Here is a 20,934-nt window from a genome sequence, read left to right on the forward strand (position 1 = left end):
AACGCTTAACAAATGAATTTCTGGGGTTGGGGATTTAGCTCAGTGGTAGAGCGCTTGCCTAGCAAGCACAAGGCCCTGGGTTCGGTCCCCAGCTCCGGAAAAAAAAAAAAAAAAAAGAAAGAAAGAAAAAGAAAAACAAAACAAATGAATTTCTGTGAGTTCTAAGAGGCCAACCAGGCCTACATAGTGAGGCCTTGTCTCAGAAAGAAAGAAAGAAGGAAGGAAGGAAGGAAGGAAGGAAAGAAAGAAAGAAAGAAAGAAAGAAAGAAAGAAAGAAAAGGAAGAGGAGTACGAGGACAAGGAGAAAGAGGAAGAAACTTCTGGCATGCAGGGGGATTTTGAAAGGACTCTGGCCTGGCCAGTTTTAGTGTGACTCTGGCAGGTCCTGTCCTTTTACCCCATTCTTTCTGCCTTGCTAAAAACCAGTCAATTACATTCCCAAAGCTAGCCCCCAAGGTCTGTTTCCTTATTGGCCACTTCCTCCTCAATCAAGTCTCCTTTGCAGGAAGGGGTTTAAAAAGTCTCCTTTGGCTCACCTAACTGAAATTAAACACCTCATCCTTCCTTACTCGGGGGTTTCCCCTTTTACCTTTATAAACCACCACTTGCCTAAGGGCCACATCTCTCTCCTCTCTATCCAGAAGCACACCTGTGTCCTCTGGGGAAAACACTCCTTCCTCCTTCCTTCTCCCAGTCCCTTTCCTCTCTCCCACATCCTCTATCTCCAGCCCTTTGTCCCTCTGGGGCAAATGAATCTCCTTTGTGCTGAGCACTGGTCGGAAAAGTTAGTCTTGGGGGTCCTGAGCTGAGACTTTTCCTTTTAGTTTCCACGACAACGAGCCACACTGATGACAGAAGGAAAACTGTTCACACAGAGTGTCCTAACCAGCTCAACTTAGTCCCCAAGTTCTGTCCCCAGTCCTGAGAACTGAGTCACCCTTAGTCATAACCAGAAACCAGGAAGAGACAATGGGTGATAAGAACAATGACGGTCACCTCTGTATACCAGTTCCATGGGAGGAAACACACAAATGGTCATGGGCCAGTCTCTCCTCCTCAGGAAGCTTCCTTGTCTCCAACAGTGACATACGCTTCCGTCGAAGGCTTTTCACCTGCCCTTACCTGCACTGGTGGGATGTAATTACCTGTATTACCTGTATGTAAAAGAAAATCAATTTTGAAAATAGGTCTCTCGGGCTGGAGAGATAGCTCAGAGGTTAAGAGCACTGACTGCTTCTCCAGAGGCCCTGAGTTCAATTCCCAGCAACCACATGGTGGCTCACAACCATCTGTAATGAGATCTGATGCCCTCTTTAATAAATAAATAATTCTTAAAAAAAAATAAAGAAAAAAAAAAGAAAATAGGTCTCTCAGGCTGGAGAGATGGCTCAGTTAAGAGCACTGTCTGCTCTTTCAGAGGTCCTGAGTTCAGCTCCCAGCAACCACATGGTGGCTCACGACCATCTAAATTGGGAACTGATGCCCTCTTCTGGCATGTAGCTGTACATGTAGATAGAGCACTCATATAAAAAAAAATGAATGAATGAATGAATCTGTAAAAAAAAAAAAAAGAAAGGAATGTCCCAATGTCACATAGTATGTATGGCTGTGGGCATCTTCTTCCACTAAAGAGGAAGATTAAATGTGCAAATATAAGTTTCACCTGAGGTAGGTCAGGGTTCCTGGAGCCTTCTGAAGACTGTCCCTGTGTGGGACAGTGGCCAAACTAGGTCAGCTTTATGCTTCCAAACCTTCTCTCTGCCTGGGAGGATTGCAAAAATGCCTGGTGGCTTTGTTAGGGACCACACAGTACTTGAGTCCAAGTCCAGTACTGACTGTCCTGGGGTAGAAGGGGTAGCAGTGCAGCTTGGTTGGGTAAATCCTTGCCTAGTGTATTAGTTGGCTCTCCAGAGAAGCAGAATTGATAGACTAAATGTTTTACAAACAGGATTTAGATTGGTTCTCACAATATGGGCTGAGTATTCTGACAGTGGTTGTCTGCTGAGAATTTAGTGGCTGCTCAGTTTATAAGACCTCAGTGTTCATAATCAGGCCCAGTCCATGTTGGAAGGCCAAAGAGCCTGGGGCATACGTGCATGTGGAAGTTGGTGTTTGGCTTGTGCTTGGTGATCTTATCAACTTGATTGGACCTATGAGCAGCTAAGAAATGTGTCTCTGGGATGTCTGTGAGGTTACTTCCTGGGAGGATTACATGAGGGAAGACCCTCCCTAGAGTGGGAATCACCTTCTAGCTGAAGTGCAGAGAATAGGAGATCCTTTGGGAAAGCAGTTAGCCTGTCCGCCTTCATTTCTTGCTGTCAGTACATCTACACTGTTGCTGCCGCCTCCGCCACCACCATCATTCACTGATGTTGGGGCCCAGCCTCTTTGGCCTTCCAACATGGACTGGGCCTGATTATGAACACTGAGGTCTTATAAACTGAGCAGCCACTAAATTCTCAGCAGACAACCACTGTCAGAATACTCAGCCCATATTGTGAGAACCAATCTAAATCCTGTTTGTAAAACATTTAGTCTATCAATTCTGCTTCTCTGGAGAGCCAACTAATACACTAGGCAAGGATTTATCCAACCGAGCTGCACTGCTAGGGCCATCGTACATACAAGCTTAATAAACGTAACTGCAGATGACCACAGGATACATAATGCATGTATTAAACTATGTAACACCTGGGCTGGAGGGAGGACTCTAACACCAGCTGCACTTCCAGAGGACCCGAGTTTGATTTTCAGCATCCACATAGTGGCTTACAACCATCTGTAACTCCGATCCCAAAAGATCAACTGCCCACTCTGGCCTCCTCGGGAATCAGGTGGGCATGTGACACACAGACATAGATAGTTGTAGGCAAGACACTCATGCACAAAATACATAATTTGCTAATTAAATAAATAGCTCCTTTTTAATATGTAACTCTTTTTTTTTTCCCTGCATGGAGAAGTTTAATGAGAGAAGAAAGGTAGAAGAGGAGAGTAAAGGCCGGCCATGAGCACGTGGAGGGAAGGGGGGAGGGGAATGGGGAGAGAAGGGACAAAGGGGAAGAGGGGAAGAGAAAGAGAGCAAAGAGAAGAGCCAAGAACTAATATGTAACTCTTGACATGTTAAAAAAAAAAATCACAATCCACACAAAGGACCTGGTTAAACTTAGTGCGCCTAAAAACAAGCAAAAAGAAAGGTCAGTATGAGCAGAGCCAGGGAGTTGGGGTAGGGGTGGGGAGTGAGGGTGCAGGGAAGGGAGGGGAAACGGGGAAGCAGGGAGGAGGAGTGGAGGTTAGAAGGGTGAGAAGGCATAAAAAGGAGAGGGTATTATATACATGTCTGAAACTGTATTTTTAAAAATACTGAGAGGGGCCTGTAGGGCTGGCTCAACAGTTCAGAGCGCTTGGCTACTCTTGCAGAAGAGCCAGGTTTGGGTTCTAGCACCCACGTGACATTTCACGACCGCCCTCTGCTGGGCTTTTTGGGTACTGCATGCATATGGTGCACATACAGGCAAAAACATACACATGAAATAAAAACAAATCTTTCTTTTAAAGGTAGAGACTACCAAACTGCTGTCCCTGATACAATTTTCTATACTCACAGAAACTGGTTATACTCAGCAAATACTGACTTTTAAAGGTGCCTTTTCTATCCATCACTAAGAATCCCCACAAAGATGGGCATGAAAAACAAGGATCGATCCTGGAAGTCAAGTCACCAGAAGAAAAGAACTCTCACTGCTGAAGTATCCTTGGGCTCAGAGCCATGGCCAGGGCCCCTCTAGCCTGTTTTGGTTGTTGTATTCGTTTTTGAGACAAGGTTTTATTACATAGACCAACCTGGCTTTGAACTCACAGATATCCACCTGCCTCTGCCTTCCAAGTGCTGGGATTTAGATGTGCACCACACACTGAGCAACCCTCCGGACAACAAAGTGCTCCTTCTGCAGGCGCCAGCCCAGTGAGCAGTGCCCTGTGTGGGATGAATCTAAACCTGAACAGTGAGGAAACTGTGACCTCGGGGTATGACCTCCAGGGGCTACCTGGATCCCAGAGTGCTTGTTCTACCAGCCTGAGAACTAAATGGGTTTCTTGCCATTTATATGCCACAGATTTTCCAATCAAACCGTCAGCCAGACCAAGTGTAAACAGCATAAAAGAAATATTTCTCTTACAGAAACATGGCTTTGAGGAGTAGCTAGGTCTAAACTCTCAGAGTCAAGAATATTTGTGGAGGGCTGGAGAGATGGCTCAGTGGTTAAGAGCACTGATTGCCCTTCCAGAGTTTCAGAGTTCAAATCCCAGCAACCACATGGTGGCTCACAACCATCCGAAATGAGGTCTGATGCCCTCTTCTGGTGTGTCTGGAGGCAGCTACAGTGTACTTATATATAATAAATCTTTTTTAAAAAGTATTTGTGGAAATGTTCTTGTTCTCCCATTAGGAGGAAGCAAGTCCCCTTCACTCCATCTCAGAAACAGGAGTGCCTAAGACATTCATCCATTCATCCCTTCTTCAGGGACAAAAAAATGAGAGAAAGACAAGGGAGGGGATTAGTGTTTACCACCAGGAGAGTGACCCCACATTCTATGTCTAGAAGCAAATGCGTGTAACTGTCAGGATTTAAAAAGGAGATTTGGGGGGCTGGAGAGATGGCTCAGCGGTTAAGAGCACTGACTGCTCTTCCAGAGGTCCTGAGTTCAAATCCCAGCAACCACATGGTGGCTCATGACCATCTGAAGTGAGGTCTAATGCTCTCTTCTGGTGTGTCTGAAGACAGTGACAGTGTACTCATATACATGAAATAAATCTTTTTTTAAAAAAAGGAGATTTGGTGTCTAGTCCTTTAGGATCTATGCAGACCTCTTTAGCGCTCTGGAAGGGCCATTAGCTCAAGTTGTCTCGTGTTCCTGTTATCTCCACCACTTTATGGAAAAAAAAAGCAAGGCTGCAGCTCAAGTTGGCCAGCACTTTACTGACTGGCAGCCACTGAGTCCTGCCAAGAAGGTCACAAAAGTCAACCACTACTGTGGGTCTGACTCGAAAGGAAATGTCTGTATTCCCCTAACCACAGCTGATTGGCTCCAAGGTAGCCACGGACCAGCCAGACGTGAAAGGCACCAACTTCAGCCAATGAAGAAAAGCTCACCCAGTAAAGTGGGTGGTGACTGTGTTTTGGTTTGGTTTGAGCTTTTGTCAACTTGACACAAGCTAGAGTCATTGGGGTGGGAGTGGGGACTCTCAATTGTGAAATGCTTCCATAAGATTGGTCTCTGGGCAAGTCTTAATTAGTGGTTGATGTAGGATTGCCCACTGTAAGTGGTAGCTCCTGGGCAGGTAGTCTCAGGTGACATAAGAAAACTGAGCAAGCCTTGGAGAGCAAGCCAGTAAGCAGCACTCCTCCATCGCCTCTGTACCAGCTCCTGTCTCCAGGTTTGCTGCCTTGAGTTTGTACCTGACTTTCCATCACAGCGAGAGAAGTCCTGAACGGTGGCAACCCATCCCACAGATCCTCTGTACAGGTTCCTCTTTCAGGACGTGTGAGAAAGGACCACAGCCATTGTCTTCTGGAAGGCCGAGCTTGGGGCCACCAGGCTGCTGTTGCACTCTTGCATGGGGAGGTGGCTGGAGGCCACACCTGCCCGGGGAGCTCAGTCAGCTCTCCCACTGGACTTGGGAGATGTCAAGTCTTCAAGTCGAAAATTCCAGGAGCCCTTCTTTGCTTGAAAGCTGGTTCTGGGGCATTCTGAAAACATTTTAGAAAATTCCTGAGAGCACCCCACCACCACTTTTCATCACCCAATGCCCTCCCTGTCCTAAACACACACACACACACACACACACACACACACACACACACACACACACACACCACACACACACACACACAGAGAGAGAGAGAGAGAGGGGGGGGGGGGTAGAGAGAGAGAGAGAGAGAGAGAGAGAGAGAGAGAGAGAGAGAATCACGCTAGAGTTCCAGAGGTCTTGTTTTCTGAGACAGTGTCTCTCACAAAACCTGAAACTGGCTGTTTGACTGTTTGGTTAGACTGTTTGGCTCACGAATTCCAGGAACACATCCAAATAGCCAGTGCTGGGGTTAAAGGCTGATTCCCCCACACCCAGCCTTTATGTGAGCACAGGGGTGCAAACTCAGTTCCTCATTCTTGCATAACAAGCACATCTCTCTGGCCTCCTAAGCAATTTTTTTTCTTTCAGTTTTCTGTTTTGTTTTGTATTTGTTTGTTTGAGAAGAGATTTCTCTATGTATGTAGCCCTGGCTGTCCTGGAACTCACTCTGTAGACCAAGGCTGGTCTTGAACTCACAGAGGTTCACCTGCCTCTGCTTCTTGAACCTTGGGATTAAAGGTGCATGCTGCCACCACCAGGTTTTTTCCCCTTTCTTCTCTTCTCCTCCCCCAGCCCCCCTCTCATTTTTTTGAGACAGGGTCTTGCTGTGTAGCCCTGACTGGCCTGGAACCACTTTGGCAGCCTGCTCAGCCGCTTATGAATTAAAGTATCTAGATTAATTACCGATCCCAGCCTTCCTCTGGACTCCCACAGTGTCTATGCCTGGAGCGCACAGACAGCAGTAATTTGCCTTGTCTGCTGTGGCTTGGACAATATTTACCTAAGCAAAACAGGCTGACCTGGAGTTCCCTGTCTTCTACCTCGGCATCCTTAGTACTGAGGCTGTAGGTGTAGTGTAGGTGTGAACAACTACACCCAGTTTTGGTCAGCTTTCTCCTGCACTGAAGTATGAGGTCTGGGAGTGGGCGTGAATCTGCAGTCTTTCTGTATCCATCATGGGGGTTTAGTTGGCTTACAAACAAGTCTGCTAGGCTCCGCCCAACAGCTACCTAGCAACAGCTTACATCATCACCTGCCGTCTGGTGTGAGCCAGGCATATAAAACGACTGGACTGAGGCACGCTACTCCAACTCTTGTCTCTCTGTTCCCACATGTTCCCGGCCGGCCTCTCTTCCTCCCTTCCTCTCTTTCTGTTCTCTTTCCCGGCTTCTCTGCCCTCATAGCTCTGCTCCGCACTTCCCCAGGTCCTCGCTCCTGTCCTTTCCTCCATAAGAAATCTTCCTTATACTAGGCCTGTCACATGGTGTGATTCCTCAGGGGGACACCTTGGCATGGGCCTGCCACGTACATTCTTATTACCGCTGCCACTGCAATTACACCTCATTATACCGCGTTTTAAAACATAACAGTTTATATAGCCTTATGCATTATAATGCTTGGTCCTGCTCCCCTCCCCAACCCCCACTGTTTGGGGAAGGACTAAGAGGTGTGGCCCTGTTGGAATGAATGTGTGGTGCCTACTCTTGGTTGTCAACTTGATGACATCTGGAATTAACTGAAAACCCAAGCTGCTGGGGAGGGATTTTTAGTTAATTGAATCATGCGAGGTAGGAAAAACCACTTAAATCCAGACCACTCAAGGTCAGAAGACCCACCCTATACTAACTGTGAGGCGAACCTTCTGGTGGCCGCCTTAGACAGCACGAGGAAGAAGCAAGCCCTCACTCCCATGGAAAGTCCCTTCCTTCCCTGGCATTACAGCCTATTTCTCTGGGGTTCTGGCGTGATTGGAAGACCAGCTGAGACATCCAGCCCCATGGAATGCTGGATTCTTGGACCTTCTGTTGGTAGTCAGCCATTGTTGGACTAGCGGGACTACAGCCTGTAAGCCACTGGACCAAATCCCCTTTATGTACAGATAGATTCAGTCTACCAGTTCCGTTCCTCTAAAGAAGCCTGATTGACTCAGAGTGTGTCAGGTGCTTTCAGAGTTTAAAGACACAAGCCATTTCTAGTTTCTTTCATTTCACGCTTGCAGTTCAAGATGTGAACCCTTGCACACACCTGTAATTCCAGCACGTGGGAGGCAGGCGAATCTCTGAGTTCAAAGCCAGCCTGGTCTACAGAGTGAGTTCAGGACAGCCAGAGTTATACAAAGACACCGTCTTGAAAAAATAACTGTAACCCTCAGCTTCCTGTTCCTGCCTCCATGCCTTCTCTCACCACAGACTTTAACCCTCTGAACCCAAATAAAGTGCCTGTTCTATAAGTCACCTTGGTCTCGCTGTTAACCACAGCCACAGAAAAGTAACTAAAACACCCCTCTTCCTAAGGTATGACCTACACAAAGAGCCCAGTCACTATTTGTGGAATGACCTCATGACTCTCCCCAGTAAGAATACACTCCTTTTTGACCTATGTACTTTCTGCGCTATTCAGAGTTGTGAGCTGGAACCAGAAAGATTCTGGCTGTTTAAGCAAAGAGGTGTAATAGAGGGCTTTTGTGTGCTGGGAGCTGGGAACTAGGTGTCCCATAGACCCAAGATCACACCATCCCCATGACCCAGTTCAGAGGACAGAGGATCTCGCTGTCACCATAATATAGAGCCCGTGACTGAAGAGTGCCGTAAGGTGGGTCTACCCCAAAACCTTTTGAGCCAGAGCTCGCCGACCAGTGCTGGGCCACATCAGTGTTTATCTTTAAGCAGAATGTAAGTCACAGGCACAGCCTGGCTGCAAGGGCTTCTGGGAAATGTAGTCTTAGCCTTCTGTGCTGGCTAACTTTATGCCAGTTTTACATAGGCTAGCGTCACCTGAGAGGAAAGACTTCAATCAAGAAATTGCCTCCATAAGAGCTGCAGGGAAGCCTGAGGAGAATTTTCTTCATCGATGATGGATGAGGGAGGGCTCAGCCGACTATGGGGGCGGCCACCCCTGGGCTGGTGGTATGAGGTTCTTTAAGAAAGCACAGAGACTGGGCCCATTGGCGCAACCGATAACGCGTCTGACTGAGGATCAGAAGAAAGTACACTGAGCAAGCCACGAGGAACAAGCCAGGAAGCGGTATCCCTCCATGGCCTCTGCCTCATCTCCTGCCTCCAGGTTCCCACCTTCCTCCAGGAAGTCCTGCCCTGACTTCCTTCAGCGATGTGAAGAGATAAACACTTTCTTCCCCAAGCTGCTTTGCTCATGGTGTTCCATCACAGCAACAGAAACCCGGACTAAGACGCCTTCTATCCTCTGTAGTCCCAGGGGGAGTAGAGTAGTGATACCTACCGGTAACTCCCGACAGGAGGGTGGAAACAGGCCCGTTCCAGTAGAGAATATGTAGCAGACACAGCTGTACAATTCCATTTGCTGGGATATGCAACATCTTCCTGGCCCAGGACAGGAGAGCATGCACGCTGGCTTCCAGCACAGAAAGCAAGAACCCTTTCTTCCTACTGTGGACTCTCCTATGCCAGCATGGTGTCCATCAGGGATCAAATGCCCATTGATTTCTCTGGCTGAGGGCTCATGTTTTCTGTGGATCCCCAGAGTCAGGGATAGTCACTGCCTGACTAGCCACCCCCAATCCCTAACCCTATTCCCAGGAGTTCGGTGGCCATGGGGAGGAGAGGCTAAGTGTTAGTGCTAGGGCTTGATCTACTTCTATTCCAAAGACGAAAAGCCTGGCTTCCGAAGTCAGAGTCTGAACCAGGCAGGTAGACACACCTTGGGACTCACAGACACCAAGCAAGCCTTGAGGCTCCAGAGAAAAGATATGTTGAGGGGCTGGAGAGATGGCTCAGTGGTTAAGAGCCCAGCAACCACATTGTGGCTCACAACCATCTGTAATGGGATCCAATGCCCTCTTCTGGTGTGTCTGAAGATAGTGACAGTGTACTCACACATAAAAATAAATACATCTTAAAAAAAAGATAAAAATATGTAGAGCATGGATTGGAAGAGAGAGTAGGGGTCACCGATAACTCAGTGTCTCCCAAACTATAGCAAAGGCCTGTAGCTGAGAGGCTGGGACCTGGGGGTACAGTCGCCTGTGCTGGGAAGGTCCCATAGCAATCGAAGCTGCTCTGACTCTCAGCATGGGGGCCCCAAGCAAGAGGACAGAGACTGGCCGCTCCCCTTCATCCTTACTGGGGGCCTTCTAAGTGGCCAGCGGCCCACACCCAGCCAAGAGCCATCTGAAGCCAGGCTGAGCCCAGTGAGATACTTATAGTCCTGAAGATGGGGGGACCATGACCAGGCTGGACCTGGGTGAGCCCGAGCCCAAAGAGGGCACAGCAACAGCATGGTGAAAGTCACAGTCACATTTCCAGCCCCTGTGTAAGTGACACGAGGGTCCCCAGAAAGCTGGCATCTCTAGGACTAGATCAGAGAAACACGTGCTGGCTCTCAGCCATCTCCATGGCCTCTCCCTGAAACTTCTGAGTGGCATCCACAGGACACCAGGATATCATAACAATGTAGCCTCCTGCAGGGAGGAACACAGTTGGGGGAACCCCTTCCATCTAGTCAGGCATGGTGGTTGGGATGGTTGTTCTTGGTTGTCATTTTGAATTAACTAAAATCCAAGTGGCTGGGCACACCTGTGAGGGATTATTTTTTCTCCCTGAATTAAGTCATTTGAAGTGGAATACCACACTTTTAATCTGAAAAAAATTTTTTTTAAAGATTTATTCATTTATTATATATAAGTACACTGTAGCTGTCTTCAGATACACCAGAAGAAGGCATCGGATCTCTTTACAGATGGTTGTGAGCCACCATGTGGTTGCTGGGAATTGAACTCATGACCTCTGGAAGAGTAGTCGGGTGCTCTTAACCACTGAGCCATCTCTCCAGCCCCCTGAAAAAATTTTTTAAGATGTATTTATTTACATATGTGAGTACACTGTAGCTGTCCTCAGACACACCAGAAGAGGGCATCAGATCCCATTACAGATGGTTGTGAGCCACCATGTGGTTGCTGGGAATTGAACTCAGGACCTCTGGAAGAGCAGCCAGTGCTCTTAACCACTGTGCCATCCCTCCAATCCCTAATCTGGATTTTTTTTTTTTTTTTTTGAGGAAGAAAAATTCACCTTTTGTCTGGCAGCCAATGTAGAGGACATAGAAGGAGGAGGCTTTTAGTCTCTCTCACTGCAAGTCTCTTCCTTCACTGCTATTTGAGCATTCTTTTTCTTCGGGATTCTGATATATACCAAAAACCAACAGAGACATCCAGCCTTGTGGACCAAACAACTGCTGGATTCTTGAACTTTCTGTTGGAAAGACATGTTAGACTAGTTGGACCACACAGCCTGTAAGCCATATGCATTCAGTGTATTGATTCAGTTCTAAAGAACCCAGACTCACACAGATTTCGGTGCCAGAAGTGGTTACAGAGCAGCAGAAGTATAAGGATGTGTTGGAGATTGGCTCTAATGCTTTGATTCAGTTGGGAATCTGTGTGTCCAAACTCTTCCTTGTCCCCAATTGGTTTTTGATCGATCAGTAAAGATGCCAATGGCCAATGGCTGAGGCAGGGCCTTAGAGTTGTGTGGGCTAGGACTCAGTGGAAGGAGACAGAGGATTGCCAGGATGTGGTAGGAGAGGAGAGTTGCAGGAGAGAGGACCAATGAGCCATGTGAGAACTCAGGTGGGTGGCCTCTGACCACTTCCCGGATTGAGCCTGGGGTAGCAGGGGAAGGCTTAAGAATGCCCAGCCTTTGAGGTAGCCAAGGCATTTTAAAAACAAGCTAGTGTGTGCGTGTGTATATGTGTGTTTCATTCAAGGATCCAAAGATAGCTACTGGGTGGGTGCGAGTGTTCGAGTGTTCGATCCACCAAAAGCCAAAGAAGTGTAGCCTAAACTCACTGCTACAGGATGAATTTCTCAAGTGTCTGGAATAGGCTTTCCATGTATCCAACACCTACAATCACCAGAGCCCCCACCTCAGTTACTGAAACTCTCCTAGAAGCTGGGAAAGTCCTAAAAGCCCACGGTGTGAACTATTTTACAAACAAAGGAGACAAATGTCTTTGGCTATCCTGATTGGCCAACTGTGAGAGGCAACAGATTTGGCAACTCTCTATATAAAACGTATGACAATTTTTGGAAAAATAAGGAAAACAGCGCTGCTGTTTGATTGCTCCTAGCATCCCTGAATAAATTAACAAAGGAAAACAATGTGCTCTGGGATAAAGTTAGCCAACCTCTATCATCTCAGAACACAGTGGACAGCAATGAACTCGGAAGTAAAACTTACCAGTTCCAGAGGTGCATAAACCGTGTAGAGGGTTCTGAGTGTGCCATGAAAGAAAATCTCCTCTCCAGCAGCCACAGAGCTCAAGTTGTGGAAAATCAAATGGAAGCCCTGATTGTAAGATTAGCTGAGCGTGGTGCCTTTAATCTCAGCACTCGGAGGACAGAAGCAGGGAGATCTCTGAGTTCAAGGTCAGCCTGGTGTTCTACAGAGTAAATTTCAGGACAGCTGAGGCTACACAGAGAAACCCTATCTTGAAAAGCAAAACAAGGGGCTGGAGAGATGGCTCAGAGTTTAAGAGCACTGTCTGCTCTTCCAGAGGTCCTGAGTTCAATTCCCAGCAACCACATGGTGGCTCACAACCATCTATAATCACAACCATCTATCATCAGGTCTGGTGCCCTCTTCTGGCCTGCAAGTATACATGCAGGCAGAAAGCTGTATGATGTATACATAAAAAATAAATAAATGTTAAAAACAAAAAAACAAAAAAAATGATTGGCTGAATTACAAAGAAAATGTTAAGTCCCAGCCTCCCACGATGTAAAGGCATTAACTGGTTAAAGAATGGGACCCTGTGTCTTGGGATGGAGATGTGTGGGAGTACCCCATTGGGGCTGAGAACCTGAACCTTCGGATTCACCTGAGGGAATAGTCTCTCCACCCACAGCAGAAGATTTACTGCCACCAGAAGCACTGAAATATTGCCTCTTCCACCGTTGCCTGGGGAAATCAATTCTTCATTGTCTGCTAAAGCAGCTGTGGCATTCCCTGAAGGAGATGCCAGGCAAGACAATACTGATGTCCCTCAGGGCCCACCAAGAGTTGCCTCTAGACCTACAACCAGACTCAAGGCTCCTAGAGGGGAGGTAGAAAGCATGGTCCATGAGGAGATGCACTACACTACTAAAGAGCTTCATGAGTTTACTAATTGATCCAAGCAGAAGTCTGGGGAATTTGTGTGGAAACGGATTTTAAGGGTGTGGGATAATGGTGGAAGGAACATAAAATCGAATCAGGCTGAGTTTATTGAAATGGGCCCTCTGAGTGGAGATTCTAGATTTAATACGGGTGCTCCCACAATTATTATCAAAAGCTGGCCTACGGGAAGAGTTGGAGATGCTTACATCCCTTACCTTAGTGCTGATGAAGGAATTTTAAGGTTCAGGGAAATTGCAATGCTTCGGTTTTGCTTCATAGTTTTCATGTGTGCTATTCTGAAAAAGTTTTAATGGGAAACCTGACAATTCTCTTCTGTCAGAGAAGATTGCAGAGTTGGCTATGCACTTAGAGAGCTTGTGGATAAAGGACAAAGTGCTCAGAAAACAGAAAAGGCCACTGGGAGGAGGACAAACTTCAGGCTTGGTGAAGGAGAACCGGAATGTACTGCCTGATGAAAGCGGGAAGCAAGCTAACCCAGCCCTGCTTCTAGGGGCCTGAAAGAGCAGGAAACCGCACAGGTACAACAGGTTAAAGGGTAGCCCAAGTGCATCACCAGAGAATTTTCTCAGGTCCACACAGCCACCTTCAGCCTTCCCAGTCTTTGTGCAACATATGCCTGCTAACAATGGTGGACAGGATTATCTGTCAGATTTAAAGCATTTTAAGGAGGCTGTGGTATTGCACGGCTTACATTCTTTCTTTGTCAAAGAAATGCTAAATAACTGGGCTGTACAGCACAGGGTTATCCCACAAGGTTGGAAGTGGGTGGTGTCAGCAGTTCTAGAAGCCAGTCAACAATTACGATGGTTGTTGTGGTAGAGGCACGAAGCCACAAAACTGGCACAATGTAATTTAGCAAGGGGTACAAATGTGACTAAAGACCAGCTGCTTGGTCAAGGGCGTGATGCTGACTTACAGGAACAAATCCAATTTGATGATGTAATGTCGTAGTGCAGCTTTTAGACCTTGGCTTGCTCGTGGAGTCAGTTGTGCCATGCCTGGGGGTCTAGCTCAAGTCTTTGCTGATCTTCCCTTCCCTGAGAGAGGCACAGCTGAGAACTTCTCTCCCAGCATTCCTCCTGGTCCCTCCTGCTGACTCAAGCCAAGGCTGAGACCTGGCTGTCTCTGCTAGGTAGTACCATGGCTGCTGATTCGTGTTTGCTAACCCGACTCTGCTGAACTTGAGAGTGGATCGAGCTGCTGCTGCTGACCTGTAAACAGAACTGCCGATTTCCAGACAACACAGATGGGACTTGCTCCAAAGAACCTTTCTAAACAGATCCTCTTCCCCCATATCCTTTCTTTTTCCACTACCTTTGGTGGGTGGCGGGCTACAAGGGAGGTTAGAGTTTAAGAACCATCATTAAAAACAGGCATTGAAAAAATTAGAGTTTTTGTAATGTTAGAATGGATACTCTGTGTAAAACCTGATCCTCTACAGTGGGAAGGCCTAGAAGATGTGCCTGTCACTCATTCTATAAGACACAAAGTGGTGAGAGGGCCACCACCACACTTGGGGAGCTTTGCTGTCACCCTTTTCCTTATGCTAGACCATAATGGGCAGACTGTATAGACAAAGTGGTTTCTATGGTGATATGACTCTTGGACCTTTGGTACTGGCTAATCAATCATGGTGTTTCCAGGCATGAAATAGACAAGAAGCCTCCAAAAATTCTCAAATGAAAGAAAGGCTACATTGGATTGTGGCAAAAAGGGAATTTTGACCTGTGAACCAATTTCTGGACTTGAGACATTTTGTACAGCCAGAACCTCTTGAGTGAAGGGACAGGCAGGTTCCTCTGAGAAAGGACCTTAAAAAACAAACAAACCTAAAAGCTTTACTGTCAGCCTTTCTCCAGTCCTTCCCCAGAGGGACCTATGACAAGGGTGACTACATACTGTTAGTGACATTAGAGAGAAATATGTGTGTTTGGTAAGTTTTGTTCAGGCGAGAGTTACAGAATTGCTAGTTGTGAACTGACATCAGTGAGTGCCTAGGAGACTGTAGGAACAGAGGTATCTTTAAACGGAAACTCCAAACTCATACGTTGATTGGTTGAGACTATAGGATGAGGCTGGAGAGATAGTGAGGGGCTTGCTTTTTTCAGAACCCACATTTTTAAAAGGGAGGAGCTGGGAGGTGTGGCTCAGTGGTTAGGAGCACTTGCAGAGGACCTGGGTTCAATTCCCATCACTCACACGGTTGCTCAGAACCATCTCTACCTCCAGTTCCAGAGGATATGATGCCTCTTCTGGCCTTCAGGGTCACCAAGCACTCACGTGCCACAGACTCATGCAACGCAAACAAAACATACATGCACATTAAATAAGATAAATTTAAAAAATATTTGTAAAAAGCCAAGTCGTGATCGTGTGTGTTTGAAATGCCAGCACTCGGGGAGGACAGACAAATGGATCCTCTCTAGTTGATCAATAGTGGCACACACCTTTAGTCCCAGCAATCTGGAGACAGAGGCAGGGACATTTCTGTGAGTTTGAGGCCAGTCTGGTCTACATAGGACAGCCAGGGATACACAGAGAAACCCTGGCCAGTCAGATTAGCCTACTTGTCCAGTGTAAGGACCCTGACTTAAGAAAGAAAAGAAAAAAATGGACCACTACCTGAGCTACATGAGGAACAGCACTTGCGTATTTAGCCAACACATATACATACTTGCCCCCTCTTGACTGAGTGCTCACAGGAACCTAATCCTGCATTTACCTCAGGACCTATGGTTCCCTCATGTTTGTGGTGATTTTATAGCATATGACTACGGCAGGTAACGAAAGTCGATCATTTGCAAGGGTGGCTCGTAACAGTCCATGAAGGAACATTGTAGAATGTTGAGTGTAGGTAGATGGGTCCGATATTTGGGAAGGTTAAAAAAAAAAAAAGGAGTGTGGGGATGGGGATGGGGGAGTCCTCCATGTACTTTTCCACATGTCGGAGAGTGGACACAGGAGAGGCTGGCTTCTCCACCGTCCATCCCCAATATTAATAAAGGAGAGAACGAACAGGAACCTTCCCTAAGCCCATCACCCCAGTGCTATCTGCTAGCAGTTTGGTGAGAATGCTCTTGAGAACACTCTGTGGTGTTGCTGTTTGTAACTCTCAGTCGTGTTCCCGCACACCTCACCCCCATCTGCACTGGGCAGCAGCGACAGTGTTCTGTGGGAACACAGGGCCCTCTATGCAGATATGCTTGCAACTGCCTGGACGTTCCACAGCTTCCTACCTGTGTCTCGGCGTCCACTGCCTCTCTCACCCTAGTAGTGTGGGGGTCTGTGTGCTCTCTGGAGGCGATGACTGACTGACCCCCCGTGCAGAGCTGGCAGCTACCTCTGTGGCGCGGAAGAGTAGCATCACTGAGTCTTGATTTAGCTGAGACAGAACTCCCACAGTGCCACCCTCGCAGGCTGCTGGGAACACGGTTCAGATTTGTCCCCGAGTCCTTCCTGATGTGGAACTGCCAGACTGCAGAACACAGGTGTCTACTCTTGGCTCTGACTGGCTGGAGAGAGAGAGAGAAAAAGACAGAGAGGGAGGAAGGAACGGAGGGAGGGAGGGAGGGAGGGAGGGAGAGGGAGAGGGAGGGAGGGAGAGAGAGGGAGAGGGAGAGAGAGAGAGGGAGAGAGAGAGAGAGAGAGAGAGAGAGAGAGAGAGAGAGAGAGAGAATGGGACCTACCTTCTTCAGCCAAGCTGATGTGCAGGGTCAATGTCACCTCAAAACAGCCCAGATTTTCCAGATTCAGGAAGGATTTGATGGCCACCAGGAAATGGTTGCAGACTCTCAACTGTGCTCTGCAAATTGAAATGTAAGTTGTCGTTAGCCGTTAGCCGGTACAAAAGACACGCAAGGGGCTGGAGGGATGGCTCAGCGGTTAAGAGCACTGACTGCTCTTCCAGAGGTGCTGAGTTCAATTCCCAGCAACCACATGGTGGCTCACAGCCATCATGTAATGGGATCCGATGCCCTCTTCTGGTGCGTCTGACAACAGCAACAGTGTGCTCACATACATTAAATAAATAAATAAATAAATAAATAAATAAATAAATAAATAAATAAATAAATAGACACGCAATCCAGATAATGTATTTACAAGCTGTAAGCCTAGACTGGGCAGGTTTTGAGCTATTCTCACCTATCCCAGCCAAATGTCTCTTGTTACTTGCTGTTTCTCCTGGCCATGTGCTCGTGGACAGGCTTCTCTTCCTCCCTCCATCCCCTCTCTTCCCTTTTGTCCTCACTACCTGCAACCCGAAGCTTGGTAAATAAAAACCCCACCTACTGGCAAAGTTTGCACAACAAAAGCCCATGGAGAGAGAACTCAGTCTTCTTGCGGCCAACAGTTCTTGGGATTCAGTATTTGAATTAGCATTTGAATACATAGCAGCGACAGCCTCGGTGGGGTCCAGAATTGATCTGAGAGAGGGTCCCGTAGGGGACCGGCAGAAAGTGTCAACGACCTGGTGACTCAGTGTAAACCAAGCCGTGTGACCCTGGACTTATGCTTGTGCAAATAAGAGGAGCACACACCACACATTGTGACACTTCCGTACCCCAAGCCCACACTGGTCCTGGCAGAGTAGAGTTCACCAGTCACTGCAGGAAACAGGCTTGGGTGCACCTCAGTTCTTACATGTTTATTTGTCCCCCAGGTCATGTATTGAAGCCTAGTGCCCCAGTACCTCACTTGGACTGTGACTATTAGGAAATAGACGTTTGTTTGTCTGGAACTGAACCTCATTTTGCAGCCCAGGCTGGCTTGGAGGTTACCATCCTTCTGTCTGGGACTCCTAAGCACAGGAACTGCAGGGGGTGCCACCATTCTTGCCTTGGAGATAATTTCTTTTAAAGCAGTAAAGGGGGGCTGGGGATTTAGCTCAGTGGTAGAGCGCTTACCTAGGAAGCGCAAGGCCCTGGGTTCGGTCCCCAGCTCCGAAAAAAAAAAAAGAACCAAAAAAAAAAAAAAAAAAAGCAGTAAAGGACTGGAGAGACGATTCAATGGTTAAGAGCACTTGCTGCTCTTCAAGAATACCCACGTCCTGGGTTCGGTCCCCAGCTCCAAAAAAAAGAAAAGGAAAAAAAAAAAAAAAAGAATACCCATGTCCAATTCCCAGTGTAAAACCCAACCAACATGGGCTGGAGAGATGGCTCAGCGGTTAAGAGCACCGACTGCTCTTCTAGAGGCGCTGAGTTCAATTCCCAGCAACCACATGGTGGCTCACAACCATCTGTAAAGAGTTCTGATGCCCTCTTCTGGTGTGTCTGAAGACAGCTACAGTGTACTTATATATAATAAATAAATAAATCTTTAAAAAGAAAAAAAAAAAACCCAACCAACATCTTGTCCTTCTTTGAAGAAACTCCATTTTGTATGAGACCAGGAGCTAAACGAGTTCTAGGAAGACAATCACACCTGAGCAAACATTCTATGACATGCTGTCCCGCCCCCACCCCTTTAACAACAGCCGTACAATAGCAGGACCGAGGTACACAGAGATAACCTAGGACAGCCTGCAGAGAATAGATAACCTGGCCATCCTGTTCATCAGGTGGGTTTGCCCTTGTGTTTGGTCCCTGCAGATTACACCAGAAATGCAGGTTTTAAAATATTAACTTGCTGACCGGTATGGAAATTCCCCAAGTTCGCTGAAACCACAATAAAAAATCCTGAACCCCTAGGCGTTAGGCTGTCACTCTGACCCAAGGCAACAGTGAGAATGTAAGAGGCTTTGCTCGAGAGCTCGTAATAAAGACCCTTATGTATTGACACTGGAGTTGACTTCTTGGCGATCTTGGGGTACCTGAAACTTGGGCATAACAGCAGCACCTCCATGACAGTTTACTACTTTGTAACTCCAGTTCTAGGGGATCCTACACTCTCTTCTGGTCTCTGCCTGCGGGCATACACATGATTTGTAGACACACATGTAGGCATGATACCCATTCACATAAAATACAAACTCTTTTTAAAGGACCAGAGAGATGGCTTGGCAGGTAAGAGAACTTCCTGTTTTTGTAACGGACTTGGGTTCAATTCCTGGCACCCATATGGCAGCTGACAACTTCCTGCAATACTAGTTCCAGGGTGACAAGTTATTTCTCGGTCAGTGAAATGAGCCAGTTTAGGCCAGCTTAATGTATACATAGGCAGGCTTATTGCCATGAGGAGAGAGAAAGAGGGGATGGGGAAGAGAAACAGAGAGAGAGCACACATTTAGAGGGAGGGAGAGAAGGAGAACAAAATGTCTGGATTATATAGGGAAGAGACTCTGGGGAAAGGCACCTCAGCTCCTGGGATGGAAAGTTGGTGGTGGTGGTGGTGGGGGGAGTAGGGGGGTATGCCAGGAAGACTGAGGGATGTTGGAAGAACCTGGAGGCCAGATCTGCTTCTCTATGTAAAATGTACACCTTAGTCCCTCGCCTGGGGTCTGAAACCAAACACCAAACACAGAGGATCTGACACCTGTTTTCTGTGGGTACCAGGCTTGCACATGGTACATATAAACTCATACAGGCACACACACAGAGACACACGTTCCCATAAGTAAAAATAACATATAAATCTATGGTGTGGCCCGACCACCTCTGTCTGAGAATCCATCCTGAGGCTGTGACCTAATGATGACAGGCGATGTTTCTACGCCATTGTCCCAGCCCATACATACATGCAGGCAAAACACACATAACATAAAATAAATCTTTAAAGAGCTCATTAAATTGAATTAGATCATGACCCAAAATGATCAGTATTCTCAGCAGAACTGGAGGTTAGGGCACAGCCAAACACCAAGGGATGAGCACGTAAGACACTGAGGGAAGGTGCTTTGCCTGTAAGGTGAGACAAGAAGTCTCAGAAGATGCCGACCTTGCCATTGTTGCATTGAGCATTGTGGGTAAATGAATTGCCTTTGCTTCAGCTGTCCAGTGTGACATTTGCCTGGGGAGCTATCTTTCCCAGAAAGGTGGGATGCTGATGTGGGAGGCAGGTAGGCTATGGTCTTACTGATCAATCTTACTGATCCCACATAACTTGTCCATTGCCCCTTGTATGCCAGGGTTGTCCAAGGGCAGGATTATGATATGAATGACAGTCCCTGGTGGTATGTTCTAATCAGCAAAGTCATCAGAAGAGTGCTTGACCACCAGTTTTCTCTCTCAGGGTATGAAAGAGTATGGTGATGAATATGAAAACTATTGGAGTTCACAGGGGACCCAAGGCCACTTGTTAGCCTGACAGTGCTGCACCAGTTACACTACTGTCTGGCCAAAGAAGAGGGTACCATAGCTCAGCATAAAATTAACCCTTACAAGGCAGTTCTGGCTTCTGGTAGTTCCCAGGCTAGCCCAGTAGTATTCCCTAGCTCTTTTCTTCCCAAGGTCAAGCACCTTCCCCTGGCCTTTTCTACTCACATGGTCCAATGACCTAGGTCCTTGCTGGCCTGTTGTTCTCAATGCCCTTTGTAAACTATGAAGCCTGTGGAGGTCAGCTTCCCCAAAGGATTTAAGAGCTAAGTAAAAAATTGAAGCTCTCCATTGAAGTCCAAGAAAGGGGTGGAGGAAGTAGGATATTGAGAGCATGGAGTCTGGCAAAGAGAGATTTCCAACAAAACACAGGTTCAGGCTAACACAGAGTGCCAAGGGAATGAATCTCAGAGAAGAGAAAGCTGGCCAGTTGGGGAGGAGAGCCCAAGCACAGGACATCTTCAAAATTTCCGGCTTGGTACTTCTGAGTTTCTCTAGCAGCTGATGATGCCCTAGTCTGCTGCTTCTAGAAAGAAGTCTGGGATTGAGATCTTGGTGGAGAATTTACAGGGTCCTCAATGATACCCAACATAAAAACGCACTTTGGTATGGCCTGACCACTCCAGTCTGAGAGCCAAACATGAGGCTGTGGCCTCTTGAGAACAGGGGATATTTCCATGCC

At 47.2% G+C, this 20,934-nt stretch overlaps 1 long non-coding RNA gene across 2 annotated transcripts; it reads right to left on the reverse strand.

The window, feature by feature from the left end:
• Positions 1 to 10,474: 10,474 nt before the first annotated feature.
• On the reverse strand, positions 10,475 to 17,500 carry LOC102547943 (uncharacterized). 2 transcript variants are annotated; one of them, XR_015655238.1, is made up of 5 exons: positions 17,293 to 17,500; positions 16,689 to 16,804; positions 16,239 to 16,514; positions 10,897 to 11,076; positions 10,475 to 10,661 (listed from the first exon to the last, which is right to left on the reverse strand). It is a non-coding gene; the product is annotated as an uncharacterized LOC102547943 (long non-coding RNA). The 2 variants fall into 2 exon arrangements; XR_015655236.1 differs by lacking the exon at positions 17,293 to 17,500 and adding an exon at positions 17,146 to 17,249.
• Positions 17,501 to 20,934: the final 3,434 nt, after the last annotated feature.

Source organism: Rattus norvegicus, chromosome 1, assembly GCF_021556685.1.
Source record: "Rattus norvegicus strain SHRSP/BbbUtx chromosome 1, alternate assembly SHRSP_T2T, whole genome shotgun sequence".
Lineage (NCBI taxonomy): Eukaryota > Metazoa > Chordata > Mammalia > Rodentia > Muridae > Rattus > Rattus norvegicus.